Consider the following 19,718-nt stretch of genomic DNA (forward strand, 5'->3'; position numbering starts at 1 on the left):
GCTCTAATAAATTTGTTAGTCTCTAAGGTGCCACAAGTACTCCTTTTCTTTTTGCGAATACAGACTAACACGGCTGCTACTCTGAAACTTATGAAATATTCATTCTGAGACCTGTCTGTTTTAGTCTTTTGTGGGAAATCTGTGGGATGGGAGAGTTTTGGGTTTTTTTTTATTACTGTGTCATCTGAACTTGCTGAGAGCAGGATGGGATGATGTGGAAGTAAAAGTTCATGGAGGTTAAAAACATTGCTCCTCTGCTGTCAACTGTGTGGCTGCATCAGTGGTCAAGGCTGGGTATGTGGGAGTTTAGTGATGAGCCAGACTGAGTGCATTTAAGCTTAGTTCTTGTTTAATGCATCTGGAGATCCTTGGAGGGAATGTAACTAAAGTGTAAAGTATAATTAGTCTTCAAGTAGTAGTCCATAAGGACACAAGAATGACCAGACTGGGTCAGACCAATGGTCTATCTTTCCCAGTACCTTATCTGCTGACAGTGAGTGGCCCATGCCATATGCTTCAGCGGGAATGAACAGAACAGGGTAATTAATGAGTGAGCCATTTCCCATTATCTGGTCCCAGCTTCTGGCAGTCAGAGGCTTAGGGACATCCAGAGTATGGGGTAGCATCCTTGAATTTATCTAATTCTTTCTGAACCCAGTTTAGTCTTCACAACATCCCCAGCAACAAGTTCCACAGGTTGAGTGTGCATTGTGTGAAGAAGTACTTCCTTATGTTTGTTTTCAACCTGTTGTTGTCTATTAATTTTATCTGGTGACCCCTGCTTCTTGTTTTATGTAAAGGACTAAATAATCATTTTCTTCACATCATTCATGATTCTACAGACTTCTATCCTATCCCTTGCAACTTAGCCACTTCTCTTCCAACCTGAACAGTCCCAGTCTTTCTAATCTTTCCTCATAGGGAAGCTGTTCCATATCCCTAATCATTTTTGTTGCCCTTCTCCATACCTTTTCCAATTTTTAATACCTTTTTTCTGAGAAGGGGTGACCAGATCTGCACACACTATTCAAGGTGTGGGTGTACTATTGATTTATATAGTGCTATTCTGATAAGACAGAAACTATCCCTTTCCTAATGGTTCTTAACATTTGTTAGCTTTTTTGACTGCTGCTGCACATTGAGCAGATGTTTTCAGAGTAACTATCCACAATGACTCCAAGGTTTCTTTCTTGAGTGGTAACAGCTAATTTAGTATTTTGTATATATAGTTGTGATTGTTTTCCAATGTGCATTACTTTGCATTTATTAACAGTGAATTTAATCTGTAATTTTGTTGCCCAGTCACTCAGTTTTGTGAAATCCCTTTGTAACTCTTTGCAGTATGCTTTGGATTTAACTATCTTGAGTAGTTTTTGTATCATCTGCAAACTTTGCCACCTAACTGTTTTTGTTTTTCCAGATCATTTATGCATATGTTGAACAGCACTGGTCCCAGTTCTGATCCTGGAAGACCCCACTATTTACCTCTCTTCATTGTGAAAATTGACCATTTCTAGCTTTTTGTTTCCTGTTTTTAACCAGTTACTGATGCATGAGTGGACCTTCTCTCTTGTCCTATGACTGCTGCACCCCATGTGCCTTCAGCCGGAGATTTCTTGTCAGCAGTGCCCATGTGGTCCACCCGTATTCCCTAGCTATCCTTATGCCTGTTCCGAGGGTATGTAGGGCAGAGCTGGACCAGCTGCCACTTCAATTCTTTCTCAGTTGCCTGTGGCCTGCGGTGTTGTGTTGTGGTGTCTGCAGAGCTAGTTTGGATGTTTGTATAGTATTGTGTAGTTAATATAATAAGCATATTCTGTGTTTTTTTTGTTTTGTTTTTTTTAAAAAAACAGAGGGAGGGGGAAGTCTTTACTCCTCACTTCCTCATCCCTTTCCCCAACCCTCGTCCTTGTTTTTGGGCTAGGCTGTCTTAGGGAGACAAATAAGCATCTATTTTCTGTTTGAGGGTGGAAGCAAATCCTTTTAAGTTTAGGGAGGGAAGTCCTAACTTTCCCAGCAAATCTCTAAACTGCATGATGTGTGCTGGAAAACCATCCCCTTAAGTAATAGTTGCATAATCTGGCTATTGTTTAGGGGAATCACATATCCCTTCTAAGTAGAGGATTTGTAGGTCCTTTCAGCAGAGCATTTGGAAAATTAGGGAAACAAAGCTGCATACTTTTTTTTTTTCTCATCTAGGAATGCATGAGAGCTTAGAATCCCAGTCCATAGGCGCCAACTCCGTGGGTGCTCCAGGGCTGGAGAACCCACGGGGGGAAAATGGTGGGAGCTGAGCACTCCTCGGCAGCCTCCCTATCAGTTCCCCCCCTCTCCCAACCCTGCCCCGAGTGCCTCCTGCCCACCAGCAGGCCCCGTGGGTCAGCACCCATTCTTCCTACTTGTAAAAAGGATGATAAAAGATATGTGCTATCTAAAGTCTCAGGATTTTTATTTTCTCATCCACCTCCAAATTCCCTGGTGGTAGAAGTGACCAATGAATGAACAACACAGTATCATTCCAGATCAACACCACAGGCTAAGGAATACAAGCAATTTGACCTCTCAAAAATGTTACTCATCAGCTACTCTTCAGTTTAGAATAGTTAATTCCAGGCTTTGATCTGAGGTCTGGCTATGTAAACTACAACAAATTGTTGGATTTTTTTTTTATTAATACATGACAAAAGGGATCAGTTTCAGGGACTATGAGGGCCACTCCATGCCAGTTCAGCATTACAAGATGCTTTAGACATGGCAGATGCAGCCTTGGGTTCAGTTGCTATAGATGATATGCAGATCATCATGGCTTCAGATGTCAAAAATTCCAAAGGTAGGACCAAACACAATAGAAGACCTTCCCTTCAGTGGGTTGACTCTTCAATGACAGGACCAATGACTCTGTGACATTGCAATCCCTTGGAATATATACACCTTCAGCCAAAAAAAACACAGACTTCAGTCCTCCAAAGGCAAAGGTCTTTTCAAGCCTCACTAGAGATCATCTGAACTTCCAGGGAAATGACCGAGGTTCCAGAAGAAGAGACCAATGTCTTTGGGTGCAGGTAACACACAATCATCCTCTTGAGCAAAGCAACAATTTTGATGGAAAGGTTGAGAGCTGCATGCTACCCAGCCATTTGGATCTAACAATTTCCTGTGCTTTTCTTGCTCCTCCCTGTGGAAATCGTCTTGAAGTCTTCTGAAGTGTATGGGAAGCCATAATATCAGACAGATGCATCTGAGAAGTAATTGCCACCAGTTATTTGATCCACTTTATGGCTATCTTGTCTTCCCACCCCTCTACCCTGTCCTCCTTCAGAGACCCTCAATGAGAGTCTGCTAAAGCAAGAAATAGACTCTCTATTGAAACTAGGGGTGATAGAACCAGTTCTATTCAAGGTATTATCTGATACCAAAGAAGAAAGGAGGATGGAGACCCATTCTAGACCCTTCATTCAAAGGGTAAGATTCAGGAAGTGTGATGGGGTGTACAAACCCCACACTGAGCAAAAAGGAGTTAAGAGATTATTTTGGCCAGCCAGCCCCACCCTGCAACACCTGCAGCAAATGCTCCATCTGATGGCGGAATTAAGACAGAGAAACAACTCGTTTGGGGGGAAGACCTAGAAGAGAGCAGACCTGCAGCCCATAGCTCCAGCAGCGCTCAGCAGAGGGAAGGCTGAAGTCTTTAACGTAACTGCCCCAAAGATCCCTCTCTGAGGGAAGGGAAGACCTATCCCAGAAACAATCAAACAATTCCCTTCTCCCCCACATGTGGACCCTGGACATTGGTAATCCCTTTTTATTTTCTTGGTTTGGACTACCCCAGCAGGGGAAAGTTTGGACTGAGCTGGGGAGTGGGGGGGAGAAGGGGAGATAGGGAGGGCAACCTTGGTTGTCAGATCCCTGGTAGCCCCAAAGAGCTCTGGGTCGGAGCCCAGTGGAGTGGAAGGGCCTGGACTCCCCTACTAACAGCCCCACCTGCTGGTCACAGGTTGTGACCCAGACATCGGGAAGGTGGCATAAATCCCCTGACATAAGGGGATTAGAATAATTCAAAGCCTGGAGAGAGGTGATGACCACAGTGCTCAGAGCCAGGGTCAGAGACCTGAAAAAAGATCCAGGAATTATTTGTTGAACTTTGTTTTCCTGCCAGGGGCTGCCTTTAGTACCGTGACCTAGCCAGAAGACTCTTATGGAATAGAGACCACCACAGCAAAGGAGCAATTGTCAGCAGGGGGTGCCAGAGTAAAAGATAGCTGCTATGCCATGCCTGGCCACAGGGAGGTGCTTCTATGGTGAGTGAATCCCATTACAGGGCCACATAGTATTCTCTCATTCCACTATGGGAAAATTTCTTAAAGGAATGAACCATACTTTTCCACCTGTTGAAGAACACCCTCCTTCCTGGGATCTCAGTGTAGTGCTGGGTGGTTTGATGACTCCCCCTCTGACCCCATGTCTACCTGCTCCTTCCAGTACTTCTCAATGAAGACAGCATTTCCTAGTGGCCATAACATCATCCAGGAGAACAGAAGAGATTCAGGCCCTCCTATGCTATTTTTCAGAAGGACAAAGTCACTCTTAGGCCTCATCCAAAGTTCTTGCCTAACAGTCTGATTTTCACGTTAACCAGTGTATTCACCTGCTGGTCTCTTTTCCCCAAACTTCATTCTTTACCAGCTGAAGCAAAACTTCACACACGGGTTGTGGTTAGAGTGTACTGTTATTTAGTCAGGATGAAATTGATTAGCTTCTAACCAAGACTGTTGCATTTGTGAAATAAGTGAGGACCACCAATATCCTCACAGAGATTATCTAAATGGATCTCCAACTGTGTATGTACCTGCTATGTGTTAGCAAAAAACAGAATCTCTGTGAGCACATCAGGTCTCATTCAGCTTGAGCCCAGGCAGCCTCCACTGACATTTTGAACAACTTCCCTCTGACTGAAATATGTAAGGCAGCGCCATTGAGTTCAGTCCATACTTTTTTCTCGCTGCGCCTTGGTACAGGCCTCTAGATCAGATGCAAGCTTTAATAGGGTGATCCTTCAAAAGATATTTACGCAGAACTCCTTTAACTGCTTCCGAGCATGGAATACTGCCTGCTAGTCACTGAGAGTAAAATCTATGTGGACAATGTCTTAAAGAAAAGAGAATGGGTAACTAATTTTATAGTAACTGTGGTTGGAGTCCTTTGAGATGTGCTGTCCATACAGATTCCACGACCCACCCTCAGTCCCCATTCTGCCATTCAGAGTCGTTATTGCTGAGGAAACTAAGAGGTGGTTTAGGCCACCCTGAACCTTATATCCTCTGCTATGGTGATTGTGAGGGCCCCCAGAGTGCAGCCCCAAAGGACACTGCTATTAAAAAAAAAAATCCAATTTTATGTACACATGTGCATTAAGAGAAGAATCTATGCAGACAACACATCTTGAAGAAAAAACAGTTCCTAACCTTTCTGTAACTGTTGTTCTTTGAAATGTGTTGCACATATTCATTCCAATGTAGGGGTGTGTGTGTGTGCGCGCGCATGTGCTCCGAGCACAGGTGCTGGAAATTTTTCCCTCAGTGGTGCCCATCGGGGTGGCTTTGATGCTGCGTGCTCATAGTGCTAGTAGAAAGAGCCCAGCCAATCCCACGCCTCCTCAGTTCCTTCTTTCCAGCCAACTTCAAATGAGTTGTGGAATGGACATTTGCAACACATCTCAAACAATAACAGTTTTGGAAAATAATTTTTTTTTCCCGAGTGATTGCACAGGTCCATTCAAATGTAGGTGACTTGATTTTTAGCAGAACCTTGTGCACAAGCAGGATGGGGGGGAAGCAACGAACAGGTGACCTGTCCACGGGAGCAAGAAAGCATCAGTGGGTGAACCTGGGCTGTGGTTTTGGAGGAAACAAAACTGGTGACACTTCCTGTTAGACCTGTTTGCAACCAGGCACATCTGGGGAGTCCCCCACCACTGGAAAATGTCCCTCATGATGTCTAGGCAAAGGGACCACTTGTGGTGTTCAGAGAAAGACCTGCTGAGGTGATCTTCCAGTTTGTTCTGCGCTCCCAGAAGGTGAGAAGACTTGAAGTGAATTAAGTGGGCTATGAACAACTCCCATAAGAGGATGCTTCCTGACACAGGTTGGGGGAATGGGGAGAGTGAGACCCCTCCCTGCCTTTTGAGGTAGAACATGACTGCTATGTTATCCATAAGCACCAGCATGTTCCTGCCCGATATGTGAGGCAGGAATGCTTGACAGGCCAGGCGAACTACCCTGAACTCTCTGATGTTGATGTGTAGCAAGAGCTCTTCTGGAGACCACAGGCCTTGGAGTCTGAGGGGCCCTAGGTGAGCTCTCCAGCATAGTGCTGACATGTCTAAGACCAGGGATATCAATGGATGGGGCCATGAGAAGGCAACACGTGTGCAAACTGTCAATGGGTCCAGTCACCAACTGAGGGAGGTGAGAACCGGGGAAGATATCTTGAAGACTGAGTCTGGCAAAATACACTGAGGCCAGCCATGTCTGAAATGGCCTGAGGTGTAACCTGGCATGCTGAACCACATAGACATGCAAGAGGCCATGTGACCCAAGAGCCTCAGACAAGAATGGGCTATTGTGGATAGTCCCTTAGGTACTAACAGGGTCATGATTGTCTGAAACTGACCTTCTAAGAGGAAGATTCTGACCTGGGTGAAGGTGAGCACCACTCCAATAATCTCTATTCTCTGTACCAGAATGAGGGTACACTTCTGTGCAGGCCTAAGACCTGGAACATTGACTGAATAAGGTGAAGGCTGGACTCTTCTTGAGCCATGGACTGGCCTCTGATTAGCCAATTGTCCAAATATGGGTAGACTTGCACCCTCCGGCTCCTCAGGAAGGCTGCCGCTACCACCATGCATTTGTGAACACCCACAGGGCTGCTGACAGGCCAAATGGGAGTATGGCAAATTGGCAATGCACCTGGTTCACAACGAACCTGAGGAACCTTCTGTGGCCTTTGAAGATGGAAATATGAAAGTAAGCATCCTTTAAATTGAGAGCAGCATACCATTCCCCAGGATCCAGGGAGGGAATAATGGAAGGCACGGAGACTGTGCAAAAGTTTAGTTTTTTGCAAAGAAGCCCTGGCTATCAACTTCCTCTCCTCTACCAGTGAGGAGAACTCCTGTCTTGTCTCTTGGGGAAGTGAGTCCTTAAACTTCAACATGTCCCACATGTTGAAATCCTATCTGCCCAGAAGCACCTGCTGGTTAGTGATGCTAAACTTCAGCCTCCCGGTAGAGTAAAGCTTTCTACCAAAAAGATCCAGTTGGAGTCTGTTGCCTTTGGAGTCGCCTCCTGCAAATCCTGCCTCTCCCTTTTGTTGGCTGAAGGCACCTTCAGGACTCCTGGGAGGGAATGAGTGTAAAGGAACTCATAACTCTGGGCAGGCACAAAGTACTTCCTCTCAGCTCTTTTTGAGGTGGGGGAAGGAAAGAGAGGGTTTGACACAGAGCTTTCACTGGGTCCATAGTGACCTCATTAAAAGGCAGGGCTGTCTTTGACGGCCATGTCACAACCAAAATGTTAATCAGGCTGTGGGAGGATTCCTTCATTACCTCTGCCTGCAAGTCCAAGTTTAAGTCCTCAGTAGCTCCTGGTGGGTCTTACAGATGTCTTGGGGAGGCAACATGCATGGCCTTGACACAGCCTCATCCGGGGAGGAAGAAGCCTGCACTGGCCGAGGGCACCTCCTTTCCTTCTGTGCTGACAGGATCCTGCAGAGCCAGTTCCTGAAACTCAGTACCAGAGTCCAGATCAGGTGATGCCCAATGAGACAGATGCGCCCTTCTTTTGGAGGCCACCAAGTATGAGCATTCTGAATGGGGCCCTGGGATCGGGGGTTTCAAAGGGATCATTGCACTGGCATAGGCCAATGACCCCCTAGGCCAAGCACTCAATGGCACTCCTATGCCAGGGTTCACAGCAGGGAAGGGGTGACTGGAGGAGAGGCAAAAGCAACTGCTCAGCCGAGAGGAATACGATCCAGCCTCCAATTCTGATGACCATGGACGTGCAGTTCCCACTGGTGTTGAAGATCGGTGCCGAGGCACAGAAGCTTGCATCAGAGCCAGTAGGGCTAGACAGTACTGCAGGGCCTGGAACTGAACAGCAACTGGGGGCTATGTGCTTCCTCCTAGCCGCCCACACCGATGCTTTTGACTCCTGTACTGCCAGCAACGGCGATATTGAGATGTTTGATATTGAGCTGGTCTCTGGCAGCAGCAAACGCCTCCAGTGTATACAGCACCATGATGGTGTTGGTGCCGCACTGTTCCTCCAGTGCCGGTTCATCTGGTACCGGAGTCAATGGTACCCACATAAGGGCCAATGTAAACAGTGCTGATTGTGATGCTGAAGCAGAGGAGTGGCCTGACCTAGGTTGCACTCTGCTCTGCTCCCCAGACCTGGCCTTCTTAGGAGTTGGGGAACATCCACTGTTGGCCAGCTGCCCCCTTGTGCCTCTTCAGCACCAGGGATGGCAAATAGTGTCAGCACTCCCGCACCATAGAAGGAGCACTCCTCACCAACACTGAGGGCATGGTGCTGAATCCAACTGGCTCTGCTTGGAGGAAGGTCTGAGTGCCACCTCCAGAAAGATATACTTCAATTTAGTTCTGGTCCTTTGTATGGGGTTTGGAGTCCCTGCAAATTTGACAGCGATCCCTGATGTGAGCCTCACCCAAACACTTCAAGCAACTAGAGTGCGGGTCACTCAGGGACATCACCTTGTTGCAGGAGGCACAGGGCTTGAAGCCCAGTGACCGCGGCATGCCTCGGCACCAAGTATGGAGAAAACTTCGCTAACTAACTAAAAACAAACTATACTAAGTAACACTTAATAAATTATTTACAACTATACACAATAATCATAAAGAAGGTCCACTGAGAAGCTTGTCATAGCAAGGGAACAGTTCCAGCGACCGTCCTGGGCGGTAAGAAGGAACTGAGGGAGTGTGGGGTCTGCTGGACCCTTTATACCAGCACTATGAGCGTGTGGCACCAGAGGGCACCAGAGCCACTCCGACGGGTACCTCCTGAGGAAAAATTTTCCAGCGACTGTGCTCAAGGCATGGGGGCATGCACACACCTACATTGGAATGGACATGTGCAATCATTTGAAGAACCACAGTTACTATAAGGTAAATAACCACTTTGTCCTGTAAACATCCTATCCAACATCCTGCCACTTATTGAAATATTCAGTAAAAACTGCTATTTACATAATGTAATAGTCTAAGTTTTTTCACTACTGTAATATTTATAATTTGATCCTGAAAGATTTAACCACGTTTCTAGTTTCTTTTCAGCTACTTTTTCTTTTCAGCTATTCGTTTGAAATTTAGTAGGTATCCTGCTCTGAATCTTAGCTGTTTACATGCAGTTTTGCCTGAGGTGATCAGGCTTGTCAGAGCACCTGATATTCAAGCCCATGGTTTAAAAAAAAAACAAAAACAAAAAACCCTGTAATCTCAATTATATTCAGGTGTATTCTCTACTGCAGAATTCCTCCTCTTGCTCACTGTCACATTTCTTCTTGTGTGTTTCAAGGTTTCATTAAACATAGTGTCACAAGTTCACTAATAACATCATTTCAGTGTAAAATAAAGGCTAGAATTGGTATTTGATTTAAAGGCAAGTTGAGCCATGAAATTGAAAGTCTGTTTTACGTTTCTGTCTTTTTAATTACAGTGCTGCACCTTGATAAATTCTTAACTGCCCACCTGCTTGCGCTCTCTCATTCTGGGATGAGGGTGGAAAGGAGGCAGTACTATCATTTGATTGCATTGGGCAATATGGGGGCAGGTGCTGTGCAAGCTCACGTGCACTTCCTTCATTTTATGCTTTAGTTCCCCCAACCAGAGGCTTCCCTTTTACTGGTCCTGGTGGCACTCTACAGATCCAAGTTGGGGGTGTCAAGTTGTACTGTTTTAGGCAGTATGGCTATCTTATGTTCCTTCCTCACATAATGCCCCTCTTCTATTCCTCCTTTCCCCTCCCCCACACCAAAAAAAAGAATCTAATGCTGACATTTATTCCCGGGTACATCACGGCACTTAAATGGCCAGGCACACTAAATTAATAAGTGTGTATCTACACTGCATTGTAAACCTGAATCTGGGGGACCTGTGCTTATGAACTTGCTGTTTCTAAGCCCACCCAGCCACGCTAATGTGGCCATATTGCACTATGCAGACCTTCTGACTCAGGTCTGCAGCTTTAGGTACAAAAATGACAGGTTTTGGATGTGAGTCGCAGCAGGATTAGAGCTCTGACTTACCCGCCTGAGCAGGGTCCTGGAACCTAGGTCTTTGCTGTTCTGAGTCAGACTGATTTGCTGGTAGACAGAAAGGGGGCTTGAGCTCAAACCAGAATCAGAGCCCACGCTTAGTTTGCAGTGCATACACACCCTCAGACTAAATGTATTTAAGTGCATTACTGAGTAGGGATGCTTGGATGAATCATAGCCCTTGAGGGTAAATCCACACCGCAATTAAACACTCATAGCTGGCTCAGGTCAGCTGACGCGGGCTCATGGGGGCTCAGGCTATGGGACTAAAAATCGCAATACAGATGCGTGGGTTGGAGTCTGAGTTCTGGGATCCTGTGATGGGAGAGGGTTCAAGATCCAAGGCTCCAGCCCAAGCCCTAACATCTACACTGCAATTTTTTAGCCCCTCAACCTGAGCCTCACAAGTCCAAATCGGTTTACCTGGGCCGGTTGCATCTGTGCCATGAGTCTTTTATTCCAGTGGGGACGTACCTGGAGAGATACGATTAAAGGTTCAAAACGGAGACTGGGGAAAAGCCAAAGGGAGCAGTAAGGTGAGCAGATTGGGAGAAACACAGGGACAGGGTGGAGGAGTAAGAGAAAATGAGACCAGAGAGATAAGTAGATCTTGAAGAGAGGACAAGAAGTTTGAATTTGCTGTGGTAAGAGACCAATGGCCTATGAAGTTACACTAGAACTGCCACAAAGACAAACGCATTCAAACTAAAATGACAGCAAATTAGTACTGATTTCCAGGCAACCAAGAATCCTCTAGGCTTTTAGTCAATCTTTTTTCCTGGAGCTTTTTTATTCAATATTTTCTGGAGAGATTTCCCAATAATTTTGTACCTGAATTCTCATTCTGGGATAAATATGCTTTTGCCAGCATAACTCATGCAGAGTTTGCCTGAGGATGGTCATTTCTATTTCTATCGTCTTAGTCTATTTTTAAGCATCAAATAGCTCTTTCCTAGAGCAATGAAACTGAACCCATGTTCTTTCCTCAAAATACCCTATTTCTTGGGGAAATGGAGGGCTACAAATGCCTCTTACGTTCTGCAAGTGAAATAAATTCCTGTTCCTTGTCCAGGTGACTCACTGGCATTTCCTAAGCAATGGTCAGTCTCTAAGAAAGTCTGATACAAATCTTTGTCAACTAAGAAAAACTTAACAGCAAAATAAAGAACTTCTATTTTCCCTTTAAAAAAAGCTAAATAATGCATCTTTCACAATCATGTGGCTGATAATCCTCATTCCTTTGCATTGCGCCATCTGGAATTGCAGTGTTCTTCCTAAAAAGATTAAGGTCTTGATTCTGTGTCCTGCTGTGCTCCTTTTGATTTTTGTAGGATTTCTGTGCATGTAACAGCAATAGAATCTCGCCCTCAAGTGTTTTAAAAAAAATAAATAAACCTGCATGGAGGGCTCTCAGAGTGATGAAATCTTCACAGAGACATCCCCCAACATTATTCCGTCAAGGAGATGGAGTTTGCTCCTATGAGGGCCTGTCAGCAGTACTGCGGGACCTCAGAAGGTCATGGTCATCTGCATACAGGCTGTGGACCCAGTTGCTACTCACCCTTGTCTTCCTGTCACCTTGGCTGCAAGGTCTTTTTCAACCACATCTTCCTCCTTGGAAAAAGCAGATTTAAAAATGTTATTAAAGTTAATGTTTAAAATCAAATTTACGCAAGTTAAGAGGGAAGGTACTCTACATATGGAGTCGGGCTTGGGTTATGGGGGATTGCAAATATCGGTTACAAGGTTCACGAGGTACATACATATCACATAACCAGCATAGATCCAGATTGGGGTGTAGGAGTTTTTAAAGCGTCAGTGGATAAATGGGCTCGGGTACGCCACCCATGGAATGTATTAAGAGTCCAAGTCAGTATTCGTGTAGAGAATAAGTACATGGGTGGGGTGCGTCCCTCAGTTCATCAGGGAAGGAAGTGGGTTATTTCCCTGGTTGGCATTCTCAGTTACTCAACCTGTTACTGGCTGTGTCCCGTGATGTCGTCTGTGTAGGTGTCTCTGGACCACCTGATGCTGTCGGACACCATGAGCTGACTCATGAACCGGGCATAGCGTCAACTGACTCCACACGCTCTCAGTACCAGCTCGTTGTGGGGGTCCCATGCACCCAGCGCTCCCATGACCAGGGCATGGATCTGGACCTCGTAGCCCTGGGCTCTCCGAGTGTCAGCCAGCAGAGTGTACTTCAACGCCTTCCATGCTCAGGCCTCGTGGAAGGCCTGTGACCCATTTTCAAATGGCTCCGTGACATCTACCATGAGGACCACCTTCTTTTCTGCATCAGTCACGACAATGTTAGGTCGCAGTCAGCTGTCTGTCCTGGGGATAGCAGAGTCGACTGATCTTCTCCAGGGATGGCAGGATGACTTTCACCAGCCGGTTCTGGATGGCATTGTAGCGGTGCTGCCAGGCTTCGGAGTGCTGTTTGCATCCACACAGGACATGGGGCAGGGTCTCCTTGGTGTAGCCACACTTCCTGCAGCGCTTGTGCTGGTTGCCGTGGCGGATGGCTCATTTGAGGGGAACGCAGTTGAGTTGGGCCTGGCAGACGAACCGCCAGTCGGTGAACCTGGTGAAGCTACCCCCAGGGAGGAAGTGGTTGCTGGCATCCCACTTGCTGGACACCTCAAACACCTTGCCCAGGTCCAGGCTTCCGCTTGAGGTTCTTGGCATAGTGGCAGCAGATGGCATCTTTCAGGATTCTTTCCAGCTCATTCTGGCGGTCGGGGTGACGATGGTGTGATCCGGGGTCGTTATGCACGGCATCAGTATTCCCAGCTCCCGGCGCTCCTTGCACCACTTCCAGTGGCAGCTGATTCTCTTTTCTAGGCATCTCAAGGCATTGTGAGCTCGGGACCAGAGAGAGGACAGGTCTCCCCCCTCTCTCCCTAATTCAGCTTCCAGGGAGCTGCTGCAGTAAGTGGTGACGTTCTGCTCGGAGGGGGCTCTGACGATGCGTTTCCTGACTACGTCCCATACAGCTTCCTCCATGATGCTCCTCACCATCGGGTCCGGGCACATCAGGAGGCTGAAGGCATGGGTGATCACCGCCATGTTGCACAGGTCGCCCATCTGAGGTACATTGGCGCCACCCTGCTGTGGGAGATATAGATGATGTCGGTGCTGGTCCTCTGGGGAAGGTAGAGCTATTTCCTCACCAGCTGCCTGATGGTGCTATCGGCCTTGTTCAGGGGCACCTTGTCTATGGGCTATCCCCTGAGGACAAAGATGTGGGGGATCAGGAAGGTATTGAGGGCAATGATCTTTTGCCAGGGGGCAAGCAAGGAAGAGTCGATTTGGGCCACATCCCACAGGATCTCTTCAATGATGTATTCGGGGAGGGTAGGCCGGATGCAGACTCCTGTGGGTGTGCCCAGGTGTTGGTATACTTCTCCCTCCTCAAAGGAGGCCATGGGCTCGCCCTGGATCAGGAACCGTGTCACCCGGACCTGAGCCCTGGTGCCACCTTCGACTTTAAGGGAGGCACACTTTTTGGAGTTGAAGCAGAGGCCCATCCACTCAGCAGCTCAGCTGGCGACGTCGAGCATCTGCTGGAGGCTTTCCGAACTGTCAGCAATCAAGGGCAGATCGTCCACGTAGGCCAGGATGCTGATTTTCTTGCCATGCAGGTCGAAGCTGGTCGGGCTGCTGGAGATGGCTCGGATGAGCGGTTCCATGGCCAGGTTGAAGATGATGGGGCTGAAAGGGCAGCCCTGTTTCATGCCACAGCGGATGGAGATGGCATCCGTCTCTCCGCACATGGTGCGGATGGTGGTGGTGCAGTCCTTGTAGAGGTCCCAGAAGATCTGGATGAAGGTCTCTGGCATCCCAAACTCTCCCAGGGTGGTGAAGATGCGATGGTGGGTATGGACCCAAAGGCATTGGTCAGGTCAAGCAATGCTATGGCGCACTGCCTCCTGGATCTCCTGGCCGCCTGGATGGCCATCTGAAGAAGGAAGTTGTGCTTGTAGCGTCCCTCGTAGGACATAAAGCCCTTCTGCACTGAATTGATGGTGCCCCCTCACACTGACCAGTCCGTGATCCTTGCCGCGAGGTAGCTGGCATACAGCTTGTAGATGGTGGAGCAGAGGGAGAAGGGCCTCCAGTTGCTGGGGTCGTCTCATTCGCCTTTTTTATGGATGAGCACAGTCATGGATTTTTTCCAGGAGCAGGGGGTGCGGTGGAACTGACTTATCCAAGGGTCCTCTTTAGGACAGGGGACATGAGGGAATTTGGGAGTCCCATGGTCTTGTTCTCTTCCCAGCCACCCCCCATCTTCTGACCCAGCATGAACCTGCTGGACCACATGGGGAAGCATCAGCAAAATCTGGAGGGATGAGTATGGGGGATAAGTAGGCAGCTGAGCTTCTCCTCTATATGGAAAGGGGAAAATTCATGCAAAGAGCCTCCATATAGGGATCTAGGAGGGAAACATCTGGTCTTGGAGCTCTGTTCTAGCATAATTTACTCAGTTTTCCAGCAAAGCAATTGTTTTTGCCTCTGCTTGCGGAAATTACAAAAGGCACCATCTGTGATGCAGCACAAACAGTTCTTGGGGAGGGAGAAAAATGCTCACTAGCTGTAGTATGAGCTTTTGTCTCCTTTCTTTGATGCAGCAGGTTATTTTCTAATAACCAGGATATGTCTTGGAACATTAATGTGTGCTTTCCAGCTATAATCTAGTGTTTAGGGTGGTGAGCTGTTGTTTTATGGTGGGAGAGGAGGGATCCAGTGTAAACTGGCTGATATTGGTAATGTAATCAATGGCTCCTTTGTAGAAATTGTTTTGCATTGATGCTGTTGCTAGTAAGATGTATGTCACCTATATGCAGTCTGGAGCAAACAGTGCTTATAAAGCATTGCAAACCCCAGAACCTGCCTAACCTTACTCACTGTAATGACTTCCATATTATTCTGTTCTGTGTTAATACTTTACTTACTTACATGTTCCAGATAAGCAACTTATTAGGCTGAGAGAGGCTGACATTTCTTAGGATTTAGCTTTCAGAGGGCTGCCCCAATTATTCAGAGTTCCTGATCCATGTTATTTAATCTGTAGTCCAAGGTCTTGACATAAACTAAAGTAATAGCTACATTACAAATCTGACTAACAACATGACAGTTAACACCTTTAAATGGCTGACACGTTATAAAAATGTTCATTCTTTGTTTCATTTTAAACTAAACCCCTATGGAGTTGTCAGTTTTCTTTCTGACTCATTCTAAAAAGTCTACTTCAAACTGGGCAGTATTCATTTTAAGTACCATGCTGCAAAGTTAAAATTAGCCAGGAGGACCAATTAATTTATCAGTTGAGTTCATGCAATTTCTGTAGCCTATCAGAGTTGTGCAAAATATAGTAATAGTGTTCTCTGTTCTTAAAGTATATTTCTGTTCTGAAAACTGACTCTGTAAAATTGGCATCGTGAGGTTCCATGTTTGTGTCTCAGTGACCCGAGATCTAATTTCTTCATTCTACACGTGAAAAGATGGGGTTTAGTACCCAGCTCTGCAAACTTAGTCTGGGATTTAAAAGTTAAACCTGTTTGGTTTTTTTCCCCCTGATTCATGCATCACCAACAGTAAAGATTCTGTACTGGGGATTTAGTTAACAATTATAATTGTAGCACGGGGAGTCTTGGGTGGGGTGAGTGTGGGGCACGCGGGCCATGGCCTGACTATTTTTTGACCAGGCCAAACGTGAGTGGCACTACAACCCCATATGTCAAGTTGTAATGCCATTCACTCAACTCAAATTTGGCCCAGCTTTGGAAGGCAGAGGGACTCATGGGCTAGAGGGGCAAGGATAGTGAGGTAGTGGAGGGGCCTGAGAGGAGAAGGAGGGAAGCAAATCTATGGCCTCCCACTTTAAATGGCATTCCCCAGCCCCTGATGATTATTATTATTATTATTACTACTATTATGGATGAGCCAGATAGAATCCAGTTCTCTTTCCCTGAATACTAAACCATCTCTATAAGCTGCAGTGACATGATGTAGTGGATTGGACAAAGAACTAGGAGTTTGTTCTTGAGGTCAAATCTCAGCCCTGTCACACAGGCCTGGTCTACACATAGACTTGCACTGGTTTAACTAAAGATGTGTTTTTAAATTGATGTGGTGTAAATTTGTGTAGAACTCTTATTTTGGTCTGAGTGATTTAGCACAGTTTAGCTTAATCCATTTCTTCACAGCATCTGTCTCTCAGTTCCCTGATCTGTAAAGTGAAGATATTACACCATTTATTAATATTTGTCAGGGTTTTTGAGGATTATTAATTAACTAGTAACTGTATATTGCTTTGAAAAGAGATTTGTTAAATTTTTAATTGACAGAAAGATGCCTGATACCTAGTGCAGTGGACAATCTGTCAGAAGAACCTGTAAATTAACTCCAGGCCGCTCTTTCCTGAATTGTTTGCACAGGGCCAGACTGAGATGTCTTAACTCACAAGGGGACTATTCATGAGGTAATAGCCCATTGACCTCAATGGGATAAGGTGCTATTCAGCATGAATGGTTGTATAAACTAGCCCGTAATCATTCTGTGGCAAAGATGTATCAGTATGTTCCATCCTTTTAAGAAGACTTGGTGCCAGTGTGACAACATAGTCACTAAAGATGATTTTCCAATAGAAAGATGTCTGCTGTGTGTTGACCCATGAAGGAGTTTGGTCAATGTATGATCGGCATCAGTCCTTTCTAACAGATACGTGTGCAGGCAGGCAACAGGCCATGTGCATGGAATATGTTTGCTAAGACACAATTCCCAGCCTGGAGTAATGAAGCAGCAGTGTGTTCTGAGTTTGCATGCCTGTGGTTAAGAGGATATGCCATTTTTATTCTAGGTCTAAGTTGTTTAGCTAGATATTACACCATTAAATCAGGCTAAGCACTTCACGTCAAGCAGTGACAAACCATGAGAATACTAGCAAATATCTTGTCATTGTTAATATGATGCCCACTAAAAATGAAATGCTGAGGGCAAGATCCTCACTTGATGTAAACTGATGTCGCTGCATTGAAGTCAATGGAGGTGTGCTGATTTACACTAGCTAAGGATCTGGCCTCGTAATTTTTTAACTGAAATACTAAGTTGGTGCTTTCAATGAACCAGAAACCTCTTGAATCTCAGCTCCTGCTCAGCTGATAGGTGAGAGGCATTTGCAATAGCTCCTCCCACATTAGATGGGCCTTATGCAAGGAGAGCCCCAGGGTTCCTGCAGAGATGTGGATGTCTGCATGGCAGAGATTGAGAGCCAACATTGATCAGGCTTAAAAATTTGCTGCTTACAAGTTGCTATCCCCTTAAAAGCTGTCAAACTTTGTGTCTGATAAATAGATACGGTTACCTCAGTATTATTATGCATGGATTTTTGTTACACACTGGCAGTGTGCTTGGTGCTGTACAAGACAAAAGGTATAGACAATCCCTGTCCCACAATACCTGAACTACCTTATTCTTACTATAGGGAGTACTGCATGGGCTTAGATAACAACATGGTTTGTTTAAGTTATCTATTGCAGTGTAGCCAGTTTTTAAGGCCAGTCACAGTACAGCAATCAGTGGCAGGCCCAACGTGGGGGGGCGGGGAGGGAAGCAGATGGTAACAGATGCGTAGTGTGTACACTGAGGCTAGGAAGAGACGTCATCCATGGCACAAGGCTGGGGGATGGAATTAGTGGCAGATAGATATGGGAAGTGGTCAATTGCTAAATCAAAATGGGATGGGAAGTGGATCAGTAGCAAAGTTGCAAACTCACTAGGAATTAATCATTTTATTAAGATGATGTAGAAGTAAAAAGAAAAAGGTACAGAGTTTAAGCATAAAAGTTTCTGGTTATCAGGGAATAAGGTACAGATTATCAAGGGGTGCGAAATTTGGTTTAGGAACTGGTGGCGTAAAGAATACATAATCTGCAATCTCCCCGATTGGGGGTAAAAGTTTAACAAGACAAAGTACAGACATTGAGATATGGGGGTATGTTGTTCATATAATGGCTATGTTCAGGTGTGGAGTATAATGAGTGGACTCGATGATGAGGATGGATTTACCCTCATCTGGTGGGATTTAATGTTCAGTGAGTTTATGGTTCCAGTTCATATGAGCCAATGGAAAAAGTCTCTCAGTCCCTTTCCCGTAGTTGATGCATGATGTTGTACCGGCTCTCACCTCCTGGTACTGTCGGTGGCCGGTGATGTGTTCGATGTAGATGTCCCTGGACCATCGGATTGTGTCAGAGACCATGAGGCGCCACATGAGCCGTGCGTAGCATCGACCGATCCCACAGCACACATTCGTTGCAGGGGTCACGAGTGCCCAGGGCTCAGACAATCAGGGCATCCATCTGCACCTCATAGCCCTTCGCTCTCAGGGTGTTGGCCAGGGGGGCGTATTTTTCCAGCTTACAAGCTCGGGATTCGCGGAAGGCCGGAGTCCTGTTCTCAAAGGAGACCGTGATGTCGATGAGGATGATCTTTTTCTGGTCCTCGTCGGTGACTACCACGTCAGGTTGCAGCTGGCTGTCCGTCCCTGGGATGGTGGAGTTCACGGCGACCTCCCCCAGGCATGGTGCGATAGCTTTCACCAGGTGATTCTGGATGGCGTTGTGGCGCAGCTGCCAGGCTCTGGAGTGGGGCTTGCACCTGCACAGGACGAGGGGCAGGGTCTCGTTGCAGTAGCCACACTTCCTGCAACGCTTGTCTCAGTTCCCGTGGCGGACGGCTCCGTTGAGCGGGACGCAGTTGAGCCGGGCGCAGTGGATGAACCGCCAGTTGGCGAAATGGGTGAAGCTGCCCCCGGTGAGGAAGTGGTTGCTGGCGTCCCACTTGTTGGTAAGTTCGAAGACTTTACCCTGGTCTGGCTTATGCTTCAGGGGTTCCATGTACAACGAGTGGATGGCCGCCTTCAGGGTCCTCTCCAGCATGCCCCTGGTGCTCGGGGTGACGATGGGTGTTGTCATCGAACCTGATCTGTGGCACCAGGACTCCCAGCTCCTGGCGCTCCTCGCACCACTCCCAGCAGCAGCCGATGCGCTTCCCCAGGCGATGCGTGGCATTGCGAGCGCGGTAGCACAGCGAAACGATGTTGCTACCGTCCCGTCCAAATTCGCCATCCAGAGAACCGCTCGGGGATCTTGGTTGGAGGGGGCTCTGCCGATCTGCTTCTTTGTTGCGTCATGGAGGGAAGATTATTATCTAAACACGTGTAAGCAGAGTCAGGATGAGCTCCACTCTGACATCTCGTGGTGAGTTGTGGCAAGTTGTGGAAAAGAACTTCAGGGGCTGATCTCATTTGCATAGGCATACCCACCCTGTCAAACATGAGCCCATAGCTGCCCAAATGGTCACTTAGGCTGCTG

Source organism: Dermochelys coriacea, chromosome 8 (genome assembly GCF_009764565.3).
Source record: "Dermochelys coriacea isolate rDerCor1 chromosome 8, rDerCor1.pri.v4, whole genome shotgun sequence".
In the NCBI taxonomy this organism is placed as follows: Eukaryota; Metazoa; Chordata; order Testudines; family Dermochelyidae; genus Dermochelys; species Dermochelys coriacea.